We start from the raw sequence: 16023 nt of genomic DNA, 5'->3' as shown, positions 1-16023 counted from the left end.
CGTGTGTGAAATTGAGTAGCATTGCTATGTTTTGTTAATACAGTGTATACATAATTATAGTCTGCCCTGTTCGCGAGTTACCGCTTGGACTGTCTGAGTACATCACCCGGGCTAAAAAAATAAAAATATATACATTGACAGCGGTGGGATTCGAACCCACGCCCCCGAAGAGACTGGAGCCTTAATCCAGCGCCTTAGACCGCTCGGCCACGCTATCATATAACATAAGCGTGGAAAATAACACAATTAATACACAGATATTGTTCTCTTTAATTGTTTACAAACAGTCAGCATTTCCGCTAAATATTGATAACTAAGCAGTAAGGGCCGAGGGGTTGTGGTACAGTGCCTGGATACAGCCCTTAGCCTTGGTATATTGGCCATGTACCACAAGCCCCAGAGGTGCCTCGTTGCCATTATAAACGGGTTACCAATGTAATTAGAGCAGTACAAATAACTGTTTCGTCATACCCGTGGTATATGGTCTGTTATAGCACAGACTGGAATATGTTTGGTGATTCATCAGATGGCATTGAGGATTTAGTCAGAATACAGGTGCGCCAAGCTTGTAGCGTCAGACCCAAGAAGACTCAAGTCTATAATTGCCGCCAAAGGTGCTCCAGCAAAGTACTGAGTAAAGGGTCTGAATACTTATGTAAATGTAATATTTCAGTTTATTATTAATACATTTGCAAAAATGTCTAATTATGTATTTTCTTTGTCATTATGGGGTTGTCGTGTCTTTGGCATCATTAAATTGAAGACTGTTATTTTATCAAATCAATTCTCTGTAATTATTATTACGTGATTAAACTAATCATGTAAATGTAATTAACTAGGAAGTCGGGGCACCAAGGAAAATCTTCAGATTACAAAGTTATAATTTTCCTAATATAACTTTTCTGATATTTTAATATCTGATCAATTAGTCTTCTGATTAATTAATTATTCTTTACCTCACGTTAGTCTCATTCCAAACGTCATAAGTTGTTGGTTATCTGCACGAACCCAGCCTTCACTATGAATCATCCATAAATCAATTGTCTTAATCATTTATTGACTAGCTAAATAATCACAGAAATGCATAACAAACAACACAGTAGATATGGTTACAATGAAATGATAGGGGAGTTTCCCTAGTGGGCTAAGCCGATATGATGACTTGGTAGACAAAAAGAAGTGGGTGTGGACTGAGAAGGGCGCGAAAGACAAAAGTCACTACACAGTTGATAATAATATTGATTGAAATGCTAATCCTTTGCACATGAAGGCTCACTCATTCTGGAATAATTGCAATCAATATATATATTTACGCTCAGTGTGTCGTTGTGATCTCTGTTGGAATCGTCCGTCTTTCTGTTGGAGAGTTAATCTGCTTGTCTCTCCATCTGCTTCCAAGGAGTCTTTCGTGGTTAGAATGGATACTTCAGAGTCCAATTCAGAAATGTTCTTATAGGATAGATGTTTCGGCGGTTGTCGGTCTTCGCATTCAATGGTACATAATTCCTAGCTGCAGACTAGTAATTAGTATCGAAGAGTTGCTCTTATTCTGTCGGAATCGATAGTCTCAGTGTTTCAACAACCATTACAACCTTAGCTTATACTGAGATTCTTGTGGTCTCTACTCAACCTTAGCTCCCTTAGCTGACCGAGGTAGGCATGGTCTGAAGAGGATGTCTCCAGGTGGGTTTTTTATTCGGAACAGTAAAAAGGGCTGTCCCATGAGCCAGATCAATGTCTGTACTCATGGGGCGGGCCAATGACTTAGTTCAACTTTAAAGGGAATTGGATTTCCTTTCATTAAACAGTTTAAAATCACATTACATAATTTCACAAATAGTTTCATCTTTACTCATTCATTTAATCCAATAATTAGACTCAAACCTCATAACGGAGGCTCTTGTATAAACAGAGTTATTTTAATGTAGTTGTATTGTCTCTCGTGAGGTCACAAACATTAAACAAAACAGACCGGTCATAGCTGGCTTCTCCACCGACTGTTTACACATTCTCCAAAACATGGATATTGTTCAGTTCTCAAGTTCTGTGATGTAGAAGAAGTTCCTTTGTTCTACTGTGAAACCCTCTCTCTCTATACTGCCTGGCCCTCAGGAGAGTCTTCTCTAGGAATTTACGACCTGAGATAACAGAGCCTGGGTGTAGGGGAAAGAGAGAGGTGGTGAGATAGAGGGGGAGGGTACTCGCTATACCCAGAGGGCCACGTCATGACAGGGTATTGTGTGTAGATTGGGGGAAAATAAACATTTAATCAATTTTAGAATAAGGCTGTAACCTAACAAAATTTGGAAAAGGTGATGGGGTTGGAATACTCGCCGAAGGCACTGTGTGTATATGTATGTATGTATGTATGTATATATATATATATATAAATAAATAAAAAACATTTACAATGCAATAAAATCATATTTATTCCAAAGTCAAGACATTTACATATAGCTACTTCCATGCATTCATATAAGTATGCAAACAATGCAACAAGTGCCCTCTATTACAAAAGTGTTAGGCAAAACCAACACAAAGTAAACAACATTTGTTCAAGAAATGTTTATTTCATGAATCAAACATTAATTAATGTGCTTGCTGAAGGCACGACCACTCTAGATTTCTTAAAATGTAATATGCATTCTTATTATTGGATATCTTCCGCCCGCTCTAGAGCTTAAACGATTTAAGTTATGAACTCAAAACTTTAAAAACATACAACCAACCAGCCCAAACTTAGATTGCTTGAGAATGTATTCATTTTAGAGCATTTATACTTTTTGAACTACATTTTGTTTTACATGATCTCCAATGCATTTAATGGCAATAAAAGGACCATTACCTTTTAGTTAATGGCCCTTTTAGTCAAAAGTCAAAACGCATCTCCTCTTGAACCGTTTAAGGGTCTATTCTCATTGACGAGTATTAAGGAGAATTGAGGGATTCTCGAGAGACATAATCGTAATGTAAACTTGGCACATTTCTCACGTCTCGAACGCTACCTCCGGAGGTCGCACACGACACTCGGCCGACCGTTGCCCCCCTCTAAGCAGGGCAGTGTAAGCAGAATTTTCTCGTTGAGCCCAACATTTATACAGTAAAAATACTAATAGCAGAGCAATGTTTTTGAAACAGCTGAAATGTATAGACATTTTGATATATTTGAGTTGTTTTGTGTTCACCTGAACTTGCAGTAACAGTTTCATTTCTGAAATTGTCACCGTATTTTTAAAAGGCGTCTGCACACTTTCCAGCCGAAACAGTTTGGTAGAATTTGTGCATATATTATGACGACATTTTGTGACGTTTCGGACTTCGATTCGTTTTTTTCCCGGCTGTTCAGGCATTTCAACGATGGCGCGCACAGCAACAGGCCACAAGGGAGACGTGCAATTAACCAAATCCAATAATTTCATCTTGAAATACAACTGACTTTAATCTCAATGTCTACTTAATTCCTGAAATATTGGCACTTAATTCCTGAAATATTGGCACTTTTTATTTTCTAAATATTGACACTCTAAAGTACCAGTGTGCAACAACAACAAAAAAGTGGCACCACCGTTAATTTTTGCTGGGTTGCACTTGGCACAAATATTATTCCGTAATCTCATCTGTGCTAATAGTCCTCACAGGCGAAGTAAAATTATACGAAGTGCTTTGCTCGGGATGCGCGCCCCTCAAATGATGACTGGAGTTGAAACAACTATACAGTAACCATGTGTGCCATTTAAATGTATCTGATAGATTGTCTTTCTTGCGGCATTGGTGCAACCAAGTTAAAATCCCACATCCATTCCACCGGTCATGTTTAAGTGTTCATTTAGTTTTTATCAGGAAAAGTTTTGCGATACACCTGAATTTCTCAAGCCACAACATTTTCTTTGCAACTTTGAGTAGAAAACCAATCGCTTTTAGTGATGATGAAAATAAATTGTGGGCTCATCCTCAAAGTCAAGCCAGTCCTCCATGAAAGCAATTCAGTTTGTCTCTTAGCAACCTAATGCTTCAACTCTCCTTGAATAGTCCAACAAATGGCAGCTTTCTGAGAGGGATATCCCTATGGTGCAATTCTCATATGAAGAATCTTCCTACAAGCCCAAAACTGATGGAGAAATGGGCTAGTGACACATGTTGCGACAACTCTAGTTAAATAATACAAATATAAATGTATATGTTTTTAATAAAATTATATACGAAAACATCTCTATATGTAGTGTGATTAGTGACATTTACCATTAAACCCAATCCAATACTATTGTTAGGTTCTAATTATTAGAGTAAGAACTCGACGGACACTGAAAGCTTAAACCAAATGTATTCTTCCCAAAGGATCAAACAGCTAAATTGACAAAAACATGTTTACAATAGTGGTGTATATGTTACCCCACTTTGGTTGGAGTCTCCTCCTCGCTAAACATTATCTTTATTGCTAGATGGGAAACTAAATGATACGGATCATAAACCTTCCCTTCTCCCTTAACGTGACCTGACCTGGACACCCTTCATCACTAATCCATGGCTCTCTCCCCTTATCAATGCCTGCCACGTGATCGTTTCCCCTACACTCAGTACATTCCAAGCTTAATTGCATCCACCATATACCTTCCTCCTACAGATAACCATTAACCTCTGGTGTAACCCCTCGGCTATGGCACCCCTCAGGTCTCTATTATAACTAATGATTTAATAACATTTAAAGTTCAGAAATCCAAACCATCACTATTTTCTTTGCAAAACACTATACAGTGTGTTTGGGACTTTTACCATTGAAGTCCATTAGAAACCATAAGATTATGCCAGTAGAACTGCTGTAGCCTAATACAGTGCCTTGCGAAAGTATTTGGCCCCCTTGAACTTTGCGACCTTTTGCCACATTTCAGGCTTCAAACATAAAGATATAAAACTGTATTTTTTTGTGAAGAATCAACAACAAGTGGGACACAATCATGAAGTGGAACGACATTTATTGGATATTTCAAACTTTTTTAACAAATCAAAAACTGAAAAATTGGGCGTGCAAAATTATTCAGCCCCCTTAAGTTAATACTTTGTAGCGCCACCTTTTGCTGCGATTACAGCTGTAAGTCGCTTGGGGTATGTCTCTATCAGTTTTGCACATCGAGAGACTGACATTTTTTCCCATTCCTCCTTTCCCACCCCATATGGAAGCATTTGGCATGGTATAACAAGCATTTGTATCATGTAGCATACAGTATGGGACCAACAATATGATAAGGGATGCAAACAGGTGAGGGCCCAAAAAGGTGACACTTTGTTGCACTGAAACATGCAAAAAAATCATTGCTAGGGGGAAATGCATGTTTTAACTCATTTAACAACAAAGAATATGATTTACATGATCAGTCTCTGTGTGTTAAATGAAGTGGTTAATTTGAAACCTAACCTCACAGATAAATAATTTAAAGAAAGCAATCCAATGTTATTTGTTGCCTAGACTTTACTGCAAATGACACTCAAGTCTTGAGAAAAAACAATACACTAATATTGCAGTTAGCCATGACAGCCTTTGTAATAGAATGCTTTTGACAAGACACACACACACACACACACACACACACACACACACATCTAAATATTGGGGGAAGAAATAAAGTAACTTTCACTGAGTAAAACATTTAATAATCCCCCCTCAATCACACACAGGTGTTACTGTCAAATTCAACACAACAAAATAAGTATCTTTGGGCTACACTGCACATTTACATTTACATCTGCCTTTGGACATCTGTTGTACAATGTGCCAGCAGAGCATGATACCATGCTTTGTTGGCATAATTGATCTCTTTCAGGCAGAGAGTACACCTGGTATACCCCTTTTCATCCGCTGTATTGAAAAAGTGAAAAGAGAGAAAGTGTGTGGTGTTCCTTTCACCTCAATAGTGGCATCCAACCTAAGCCAAGCCCAGCTCCAGCTACACTTGATCCCTGAATCCACTTGTTTAAAAGCAATGCCTAATTTTTCACGTAATTCTCTCATTCTGAAAATTTACCAAATACTGTAGAGGGAAAACAGTTAACACAGTGGTTAGTTTGTTAGCTAGTTTCACACAGATTGCCAGGGTCCAGTAAGCAACTAACACATCCAGTGACTGCTGAGAAAGATCAGCTGACAACAGGGGAAAGTCCTTGTGGCGGCACGGAGAGACGGCTGACAGGAGGGAATAGACCCCACTGGGACAGTCATGGGGTAGCTTCCCATTTCTGTAGTTTCCCATGCTTCACAGTATGTTGGAAACACCCGCTTTAGCTACAGAAAGTCAACGTACGAGAATAACCCTAGAGTCTGCGAGAGCGGGGGCGGAAGATGACTCATCGGCTGACAACATGGTAACGACTGGACCGGAAACGACTACGAGTAATGAGAGCACAGCACAAGAGAACACCACAGCAACTGTCACAAGTTCCGCTGCAACAGCGGGCCACAAACAGATGCAGGTATGTGTCTGTGGTTGGAGGAAAGTTACATCACACCATGGGTTGAGGAGCCACCAGGGGAAGAAGGGGTGTTTGGGTAAAGAGAGACAGAGGCCTTGCATTGATTACTTTCTGCGAAAGCGATCAAATCAGTCGAATGAAGCACAGCAACTGGACGCAAACCATAGTTTGCAGTGCATCAGTACCACTGTCATGGAGGACGTAAACTCAAGCACCGAAGTAACAACTGAGGTGGAACCAACAACAGGAGTGGAACTCACCCAGCCTCCCAGACCTGCAGTCGAGAGGAGACTACCAGGGCACAGACCGTATGTGAAGTGGCCTGGCGCCAGTGACAAGAAGTTGTGGGAAACAGTGAATGCTGACTTTACCTTGACCCTCGAGAAACTTCGAGGCACAGTGGAGAAGAAGTTGGAGAGGATGGGGGACATCATCTATGAGTATGGGACAGAAAGATTTGGAGTGGAAGAGGCAAAAGGCGGGAGAAAGGTTCCAACCCCACCAGTTTCCAGGAGGCAACAAGAAATCAAGCGCCTCGTTCAAGAAAGGCGACAGCTTAAGAAACAGTGGAAGAAGGCCTCGAAAGTGGAAAAGGAGGGCATAGAGGCACTTCAGGCTGACATCAAAACCCGGTTGGCATCCCTCCGTAGAGCAGAGAACCTACGGAAATGCAGAAGGAAGAAAGAACAAACTAGAACTCGATTCTATAAAGATCCCTTCAAGTTCCTTAAAAGTCTCTTCACGAAGGAAAAAAGTGGAGCTCAACAAAGAAAGACCTAGAGGAGCACCTGAGAACAACAAACTTTGACTCAAAGCGACATGAACATCTGGCCATCCCATCAGATATCCCACCCATTGAACCCCCGGAACATCATATTGAGACCAGCCCTCCGACATGGAAAGAGGTGGAAAACACAGTTCGACGGACAAGAACAGCATCAGCCCCGGGGCCAAATGGAGTCCCGTACAAAGTGTATAAGAACGCACCAGACGTGCTGAGGTTCCTCTGGAGGCTTATGAGAACAGCTTGGCAAAAGAAGATAATACCCAAAGTGTGGCGTAGGGCAGGCGGGGTCCTGATCCCTAAGGAGAAGGATGCAGTGAGCATCAGCCAATTCCGCCCAATCTCCTTACTGAATGTCGAGGGTAAAATCTTCTTTAGGGTCATTGCCCAGAGGATGGCCGAGTACCTGCAAAGGAATGTGTACGTCGATACATCTGTACAGAAGGCAGGAATATCAGGGTTCTCTGGCTGCTTGGAACATTCCAGCATGATCTGGCACCAGATCCAAATGGCCAAGGTGGAGAAAAGGGACCTCCATGTAGTCTTCCTCGACCTCGCCAATGCATTTGGCTCTGTGCCCCATGAACTCCTGTGGTCTGCCTTCAGATGTTTCCACATACCGGACACCATCACAACCCTGGTGAAGTCGTACTTCCAGGATCTGCAGTTCTGCTTCACCACCTCATGGCAGTGCCTGAATGTAGGTATAATGGTGGGATATACCATTTCTTCGTTGGCATTCATAATGGTTTAAGCTTTAAGCACCAACTGTCAGAGCAGCTCACAGATTACTGCACCTGTACATAGCCCACCTATAATTTAGCCCAAACAACTACCTCTTTCCCTACTGTATTTAATTTATTTATTTATTTTGCTCCTTTGCACCCCATTATTTTTATTTCTACTTTGCACATTCTCCCATTGCAAATCTACCATTCCAGTGTTTTACTTGCTATATTGTACTTACTTTGCCACCATGGCCTTTTTGCCTTTACCTCCCTTATCTCACCTCATTTGCTCACATCGTATATAGACTTGTTTATACTGTATTATTGACTGTATGTTTGTTTTACTCCATGTGTAACTCTGTGTCGTTGTATGTGTCGAACTGCTTTGCTTTATCTTGGCCAGGTCGCAATTGTAAATGAGAACTTGTTCTCAACTTGCCTACCTGGTTAAATAAAGGTGAAATAAATAAATAAATAATGGCAATGGAGGTTATCAGATCCTCAAAATGGGTTGCTGGTGGACAGCGAGTCGACTCTGGTTTCCGCCTCCCTCCACTCAGAGCCTACATGGACGACATTACAACATTGACCACCACTGTCCCATGCACCAGGAGACTGCTCAGAAAACTCGAGGAGAACATCAGTTGGGCCCGTATGAAGATTAAAACATCCAAGTCACGCAGCATCTCGATTGTGAAGGGAGTACTCTCTGACCTGAAATTCTTCATCGGAGATGACCAAATCCCAACAGTGTCTGAGCAGCGGGTAAAAAGCCTTGGAAGGTGGTATGATGCAAGCCTGAAGGACAAAGACCAGGTGCAACAGCTGCGCAAAGACATCAGTAGTAGCCTACAGTCCATCGACAACACCCAGCTACCTGGAAAGTTAAAGGCCTGGTGTCTGCAGTTTGGTCTCCTACCCCGGGTGTTGTGGCCCCTAGCAGTGTGAGGTTCCAATCTCAACAGTGGAGAAGATGGAAAGAGGAGTCACAGGCTACTTAAAGAAGTGGCTCGGAGTTCCACGATGCCTTACCACCATAGGCCTCTATGGAGATGGTGTCCTCAAGCTGCCCCTCACCAGTCTAACAGAGGAATTCAACTGTGAAAAAACCAGGCTCCAGATGACACTGAATGAATCTCGAGACCCAGTGGTGAGCAACAACGCGCCGACCTTGGCAACTGGGCGCAAATGGAGGCCAGGAAAAGCAGTCCAGGAGGCAACAGCAGCCCTCAGACATGCTGACATTGTGGGTCATGTTCAGCAAGGGAGAGGAGGCCTTGGGCTAACTAGCCGTGCTGCTTGGAGTAAGGCCACTGCACCAGAGCGGCGGAAGATGGTAGTGCAGGAAGTACGCCATCAGGAGGAGGCTGCAAGGTGGGCCAAGGCAGTCTCTCTTTCCAAACAGGGACAGTGGACTCGATGGGACAGTGTGGAGAAGAGGAAGATCAGCTGGAAGGATCTGTGGGCCATGGAAGCGAGGCGGTTGAGCTTTTCCATCAGAGTAACATATGACGTCCTTCCAACACCAGTTAATCTTCACCAATGGTATGGTGAAGATCCGGACTGTGCCTTCTGTTCCATGCCAGCCAACCTCAGGCACATTCTCACAGAGTGTAAAACAAGTCTCACCCAAGGACGCTACACTTGGCGTCACAACCAAGTCCTTAAAAACCTTGCGTCCGCCCTGGAGGACAAGCGAGCTGCCACCAACTCCCTACCACCCCCAGCAGCATCACACCCCTTACGGACAAACTTTGTCCGCGAAGGGGCTAAACCACCAAAGAGCGGCTCTACACCATTAGAGCGATACCAGCTGCGCTTGGCCCGCGACTGGAAAATGCTAGCTGACATTGGCCGGCAACTTGTGTTTTCTCCGGAGATCGCAACCACCACCCTAAGACCTGACATGGTGCTCTGGTCCCGTTCGCTCAAGAAGGTCTTCATCATTGAGCTCACAGTACCCTGGGAGGACTCAGTAGATGAGGCTTATGAGCGAAAACATCTGCGCTATGCCGATCTAGCTGCCGAAGCACGGCATCATGGCTGGAAAACAGAAGTCCGACCAGTGGAGGTGGGCTGCAGAGTTTTTGTGGCAACATCTACAACCAGACTGCTCAGAGACCTGGGAATTAAGGGCCAGAGCCAGCGTTCGGCAATCAAAGCTGTATCGGAGGCGGCAGAAGGCAGCAGTCAGTGGCTCTGGATGAAGAGGAAAGACCCCAGCTGGGCCCCGAAGTGAGAGGGCCAGGAGGTATGCGGTCAACAATGCTTGACTCAGGGAGGAGGACGCCCCTGCCATGCATAGTCCCATGGGATGTATCAACAACAAGGCAACTCCTATGACTAATTGGGAATGGGACGCAAGCGTAGGATTGATCACCCTGTCGCTGGCCGCCTTTTGGGGAGGGTATATAGTGTGAAAGGCCGAAACACTCTAGGAACCAAGGGTACACTACTGACGATGCGCTCCCCAAATTTCACCAGGCTCACTGTTCATTAACTCTTGGAAGTGCTTGCACAAAGGATAGTAACATCTCATCCTGTGTTCTTGGAATCTTACTTGAGGAACGGCAAGGAGTCGTACACCAGTTAATACTATAGCGAATTGGTTAGGATACTAACGTTAGCTCATCTGATGTTGTAACGTTAGCTGTCTGACTTAATTAGCCTGCTAATTTTCACACCATGAACTCAATTATTTGATCAGTTAAGTTGGCTAATGTTGCTCAACATTTCTCTGGCTAGCTAACGAAGAATTCGATCCAGCTAGCAAGATACTTAACAATACTTGTTCCACCACACTTTCTCCCTCACCTCAAACTTTCTGGTTACAGCTCATGAAGTACGCTTCATCACCTTCTCACCCCCGTCTCCGTGGTCAGGCTTCTCACCTACCTCTTTGTTATCGTTCAGGGGACGCGCTGCTGTAACTGGCAAGCTGCCTTTCCACTCTCTGCTGTCTTTCCAGAACGCACGCTGATGTTGTAACTAGCCAATTGGTTGTCTCTTGTCTTTTCAGTCGCGTGCTGCATTTTGTTACGTGAATGATTGGCTGAGCCTTGGATACAGCCAGTATTCTTTATTATTTATTTTTTTAAATAAATGTATTTTATTCATAATACAAAAATCAACTTACATGGCTACATCAAACATGTCTAGCAAACTAAACACAGGTATTAACAATGCTCAAACAATACAAAAATGATAAATAAAATACAAAAAAAAATGATTTAAGTGCAATTATATTCACTCTGAAAATATCTTATTATAATGATTCATGAAGATGTTATTCTTTTTGTTATTCACTAGGGTTAGTGTTTTAATAATAATTAAATTCAATCAGAAAAATTGGTAATTTTGGTATAGAATTTTGGAATTTTCGTTTGTGTATAAAGTATTTGGCAACAATAATAAAAAAATGAACAATCATTTCAGTGGTTTTGTGATCATTGCAATAGTAACATATTATATATTTTATGTTAAAATTATAGGCAGTGTTCATAATGGTAAATAAGTACTTTGCAAGGTTTTCTTAAAATTCGGACACAAATTTACATTAAAAGAACAAGTGAGACAGATTCTCACCTTTTTCACAGAAAACGCAGATATCATCAATAGCCACAAATTTGGAAATCGTAGAATTACATGGATATATCTCATGCAAAATGTTGAAGTGCACTTCCTTAACTTTGTTTGGTATACAGTATTTGTAAGGTCTTAACCGTGCATTTTTCCAGACAATGTCAGGAATAAGCATGTTCCAGAAAAACGTTCCTCTCTGTGTAAGTTGGTTTTGTGAATGAAGAATTTGTCTTATATATATATTTATTACAACAAGATCTCTCAAGTAAGCCCACGCCTTCCAATCTGAGTTCTGGATAAACTTTGTGATCATATCCAAAATTAAGATGACTTTTCATAAGTGTAGTTAGACCACTGGGAACGGCTTTGATCACAGAAATAAACTCTCTGAAGGGTATTGGAAACTCTTTCAATGTTATAAATTGTTCATATGTGAGAATATTACCCTTGTTGTCGAAAATATCAAGGACAAAGTCAATATTCCTCTCATGCCAGCTGGGGTAGAACAATGACTTATTCCTTAGAGTTATGTCTGAATTATTCCACAAAAGAGCTTTGAGGGGAAAAATTGTGCAGGAAACATATTTTCCAGGCCAGTAAAGCTTGTTGGTGAAACCTAGGCAATTTAGCAGGTAATCTTTCAGGAATATAATTATATTTCAGTAAAAAATGAAGACCTCCCAATTTATTAAACACATTATTTGGAATGAAATACCATATTGTATCAGTATCGAGCAAACATTTTTTCAACCAGTTGATCTTGAAAGTGTTATTTATGTCAACAAAGTCCAACACTTCTAGACCGCCTTCAGTTCTTATGTTACAAAGGACATATTTTTTTAGTTTGAGACTTATTTTTCCAGATGAAGTCAAGAAAGGTCTTATTGATCTCTTTACAAGTAGCTGGATTTACACATAACGATAATGAGGGGTACACAAAACGAGACAGTCCCTCTGCCTTGGACAGAAGTACTTTCCCCAGTATAGAAAGATCTCTTTGTAGCCAATTATTAAATATATTTTTGGTTCTCTTAATTTTAGGAGAGAAATTCAAATGTTGTCTGACTAAGTGTTTTTTTGACAGATGTATTCCTAAATATTTAACAGTCCTGGATACAGCCAGTATTGCTCCAAACCCGCATCACTTGTTCGCTCACAGACAGTAATGATCCAAATGCCTCCCTCCCTCCCAAACTTTTCTTATCAGATCCACACGAATCACGTAGGTCACATATTTTGGATTCAAAACGGCGACTTTTGAGGAAAGGTGACTGGTTTGCATCCCTGTATGATAAATTATAACTTTTATTAGTGTTTTGTTGTAATTTTTTATGCACTCACATTCCAGATCCGAACAAAATGGATCCCCTTGGTAAACGACAAAGCAGAGAAGGGGAACAAGTATGAAAATACTGTTTCAATGACCTGTGCTTGTGCTTAGAAGTTGGTGTGTTTTTATTTCATTAGATGAATTAAGATCCCCATTAACTGACGCCAATGGTGACAACTCATCTTACGGGGGATGACATATTATGAAAAAGACATTACAGACAAAAGAGTTTACAATTTAATTTACATACAGTCAAAAGTTTGTACACACCTACTCATTCAAGGGCTTTTCTTTATTTTTACTATTTTCTACATTGTAGAATAATAGTGAAGACATTAAACTATGAAATAACACATGGAATCATGTAGTAACCAAAAAAGTGTTAAAATATTTTGATTTTTTTTAATGTAGCCACCCTTTGCTTTGATGACAGCTTTGTACACTCTTGGCATTCTCTCAACCAGCTTCCTGAGGTAGTAACCTGGAATGCATTAACAGGTGTGCCTTGTTAAAAGTTCATTTGTTGAATTTCTTTCCTTAATGCATTTGAGCCAATCGGTTATGTTGTGACAAGGTAGGGGAGGTATACAGAAGATGGCCCTATTTGGTAAAATACCAAGTCAATATTATGACAAGAACAGCTCAAATAAGCAAAAAAAATTACAGTCCATGAATTCTTTAAGACCAGAAGGTCAGTCAATCCGGAAAATGTCAAGAACTTTGAAAGTTTCTTCAAGTGCAGTCGCAAAAACCATCGAGCTGTGATAACTGGCTCTCACGAGGACCGCCACAGGAAAGGAAGACCCAAAGTTACCTTTGCTGCAGAGGATAAGTTCATTAGAGTTACCAACCCCAGAAATTGCAGCCCAAATATATGCTTCACACAGATAAAGTAACAGACTCATCTAAACATCTACTGTTCAGAGGAGACTGCGTGAATCAGGCCTTCAAGGCTGAATTGCTGCAAAGAAACCACTACTAAAGGACACCAATAAGAATACTTGCTTGGGCCAAGAAACACGAGCAATGAACAATAAACCGGTGGAAATCTGTACTTTGTTCTCATGAGCAGATTTGAGATTTTTTGTTCCAACTGCTGTGTCTGTGAGACGCACAGTAGGTGAACAGGTGATCTCTGCATGTGTGGTTCCCACCGTGAAGCATGGAGGAGGTGTGATGGTGTGGGGGTGCTTTGCTGGTGACACTGTCAGTGATTTATTTAGAATTCAAGGCACCCTTAACCAGCATAGCTACCACAGGATTCTGCAATGATACACCATCCCATCTGGTTTGGGCTTAGTGGGACTATCATTTGTTTTAAACAGGACAATGACCCAACACACTTCCAGGCTGTTTAAGAGCTATTTGACCAAGAAGGAGAGCGATGCAGTGCTGCATCAGATGACCTTGCCTCCACAATCACCTGACCTCAACCCAGTTGAGATGGTTTGGGATGAGTGAAGGAAGTGAAGGAAGGAAAACTAGCCAACAAGTGCTCGGCATATGTGGGAACTCCTTCAAGACTGTTGGAAAATCATTCCAAGTGAATCTGGTTGAGAGAATGCCAAGAGTGTGCAAATTAAGGCAAAGGGTGGCTATTTTTAAAATCTGAAATATAAAATATTTTTTGATTTGCTTAACACTTTTTTTGGTTACTACATGTTTCCATAAGTGTTATTTCATAGTTTTGATGTCTTCACTATTATTCTACAATGTAGAAAATAGTACAAAAACCCTTGAATGAGTAGGTTTGATCCATCTTTTGACTGATATAGTACATTTAAAAACAAATATGTAAAGTGTGTGTACATCTGTCAGTTACACATACATGTCATTACATACACACAGCATGTAGGTCACACGGCGTTGTGCCGTGAGGTGTTGCTTTATTTGTTTTTTGAAACCAGGTTCGCTGTTCACTTGCACTATATAACATGGGAGTTCCATGCACTCATGGCTCAGTATAATATTGTACGTTTCCTTGAATTTGTTGGTGAGGGTAAGTGTTTGTGTGTGTGTGTGTGTGTGTGTGTGTGTGTGTGTAAGTAAGTTGACTATGCACACAATTTGGAATTTCCAACACAATGTTACTTATAAAAACAAGAAGGGATGCAGTCAGTATTTACTCAAATCTCAGCCAAGAGAAGCTAGCATGCATAGTAGTAATAGTAGCCCTCTGATTACAGTGAAGAGCTGCTCTGTTCTGGGCCAGCTGCAGCTTAACTAGGTCTTTCTTTGCGGCGCTTGACAATATGAATGGACAATAATCCAGATCAAACTAGAGCCTGCAGGACTTGCTTTGTGGAGTGTGGTGTCAAAAAAGCAGAGCATCTCTTTATTTCGGACCAACCTCTCCTCATCTTTACAATCATTGAATCTTTTTGTTTTGACCATGACAGTTTACAATCTAAAGTAACGCCAAGTAACTTAGTCTCCTCAAGTTGTTCAACAGCCATACCATTCATTACCAGATTCAGCTGAGGTCTAGAATTTACTGAATTATTTGTACCAAATACAATGCTCTTAGTTATAGAGATGTTCAGGAACAGTGTATTACTTGCCACCCATTCCAAAACAGACTGCTACTCTTTGTTAGCTGTGGTTGCTGATACGAATATGTTTGAACCAGCATACATGGACACACATGCTTTGTTTTAATGCCAGTGGCAGGTCATTGGTAAAAATAGAAAAGAGTAGAGGGCCTAGAGAGATGCCCTGTGGTACACCACACTTTACATGTTTAACATTAGAGAAGCTTCCATTAAAGAAAACCCTTTGAGTTCTATTAGATAGCTCTGAATCCACGATATGGCAATCTGAGGTTGAAAAGCCATAACACAGTTTTCTCAACAACAGCTTAGGGTCTATAATATCAAAGGCTGCACTGAAACAGTACATCACCCACAATATTCTTATTATCAATTTATTTCAACCAATCATCAGTAATTTTTGTCAGTGCAGTACATTTTAAGTGCACTTTGTCTTTAAGCATTCTTAAAGTTGCCCTTGCCTAAAAGTGTTCTTGAACTAGCATCTTAGGCCTTTGTGTCATAAAACATTAGATACCTTTTGATCTTAATGTTAATTCCTTATGTCACAGAGTTCCCATAATCCTAGTTGGTAATAAATCGGACCTG

The 16023-nt window shown here is 41.1% G+C and overlaps 1 non-coding gene across 1 annotated transcript; it reads right to left on the bottom strand.

Annotated features, from left to right (window-relative positions):
• Positions 1-135: 135 nt before the first annotated feature.
• On the bottom strand, positions 136-217 carry trnal-aag. Its single transcript has one exon. It is a non-coding gene; the product is annotated as a tRNA-Leu (tRNA).
• Between the last annotated feature and the right edge of the window lie 15806 nt (positions 218-16023).

Source organism: Oncorhynchus mykiss, chromosome 20 (assembly GCF_013265735.2).
Source record: "Oncorhynchus mykiss isolate Arlee chromosome 20, USDA_OmykA_1.1, whole genome shotgun sequence".
Lineage (NCBI taxonomy): Eukaryota > Metazoa > Chordata > Actinopteri > Salmoniformes > Salmonidae > Oncorhynchus > Oncorhynchus mykiss.
Note: the sequence above shows the minus strand (reverse complement) of the source record. Positions and strands in the feature narration are given on the sequence as shown.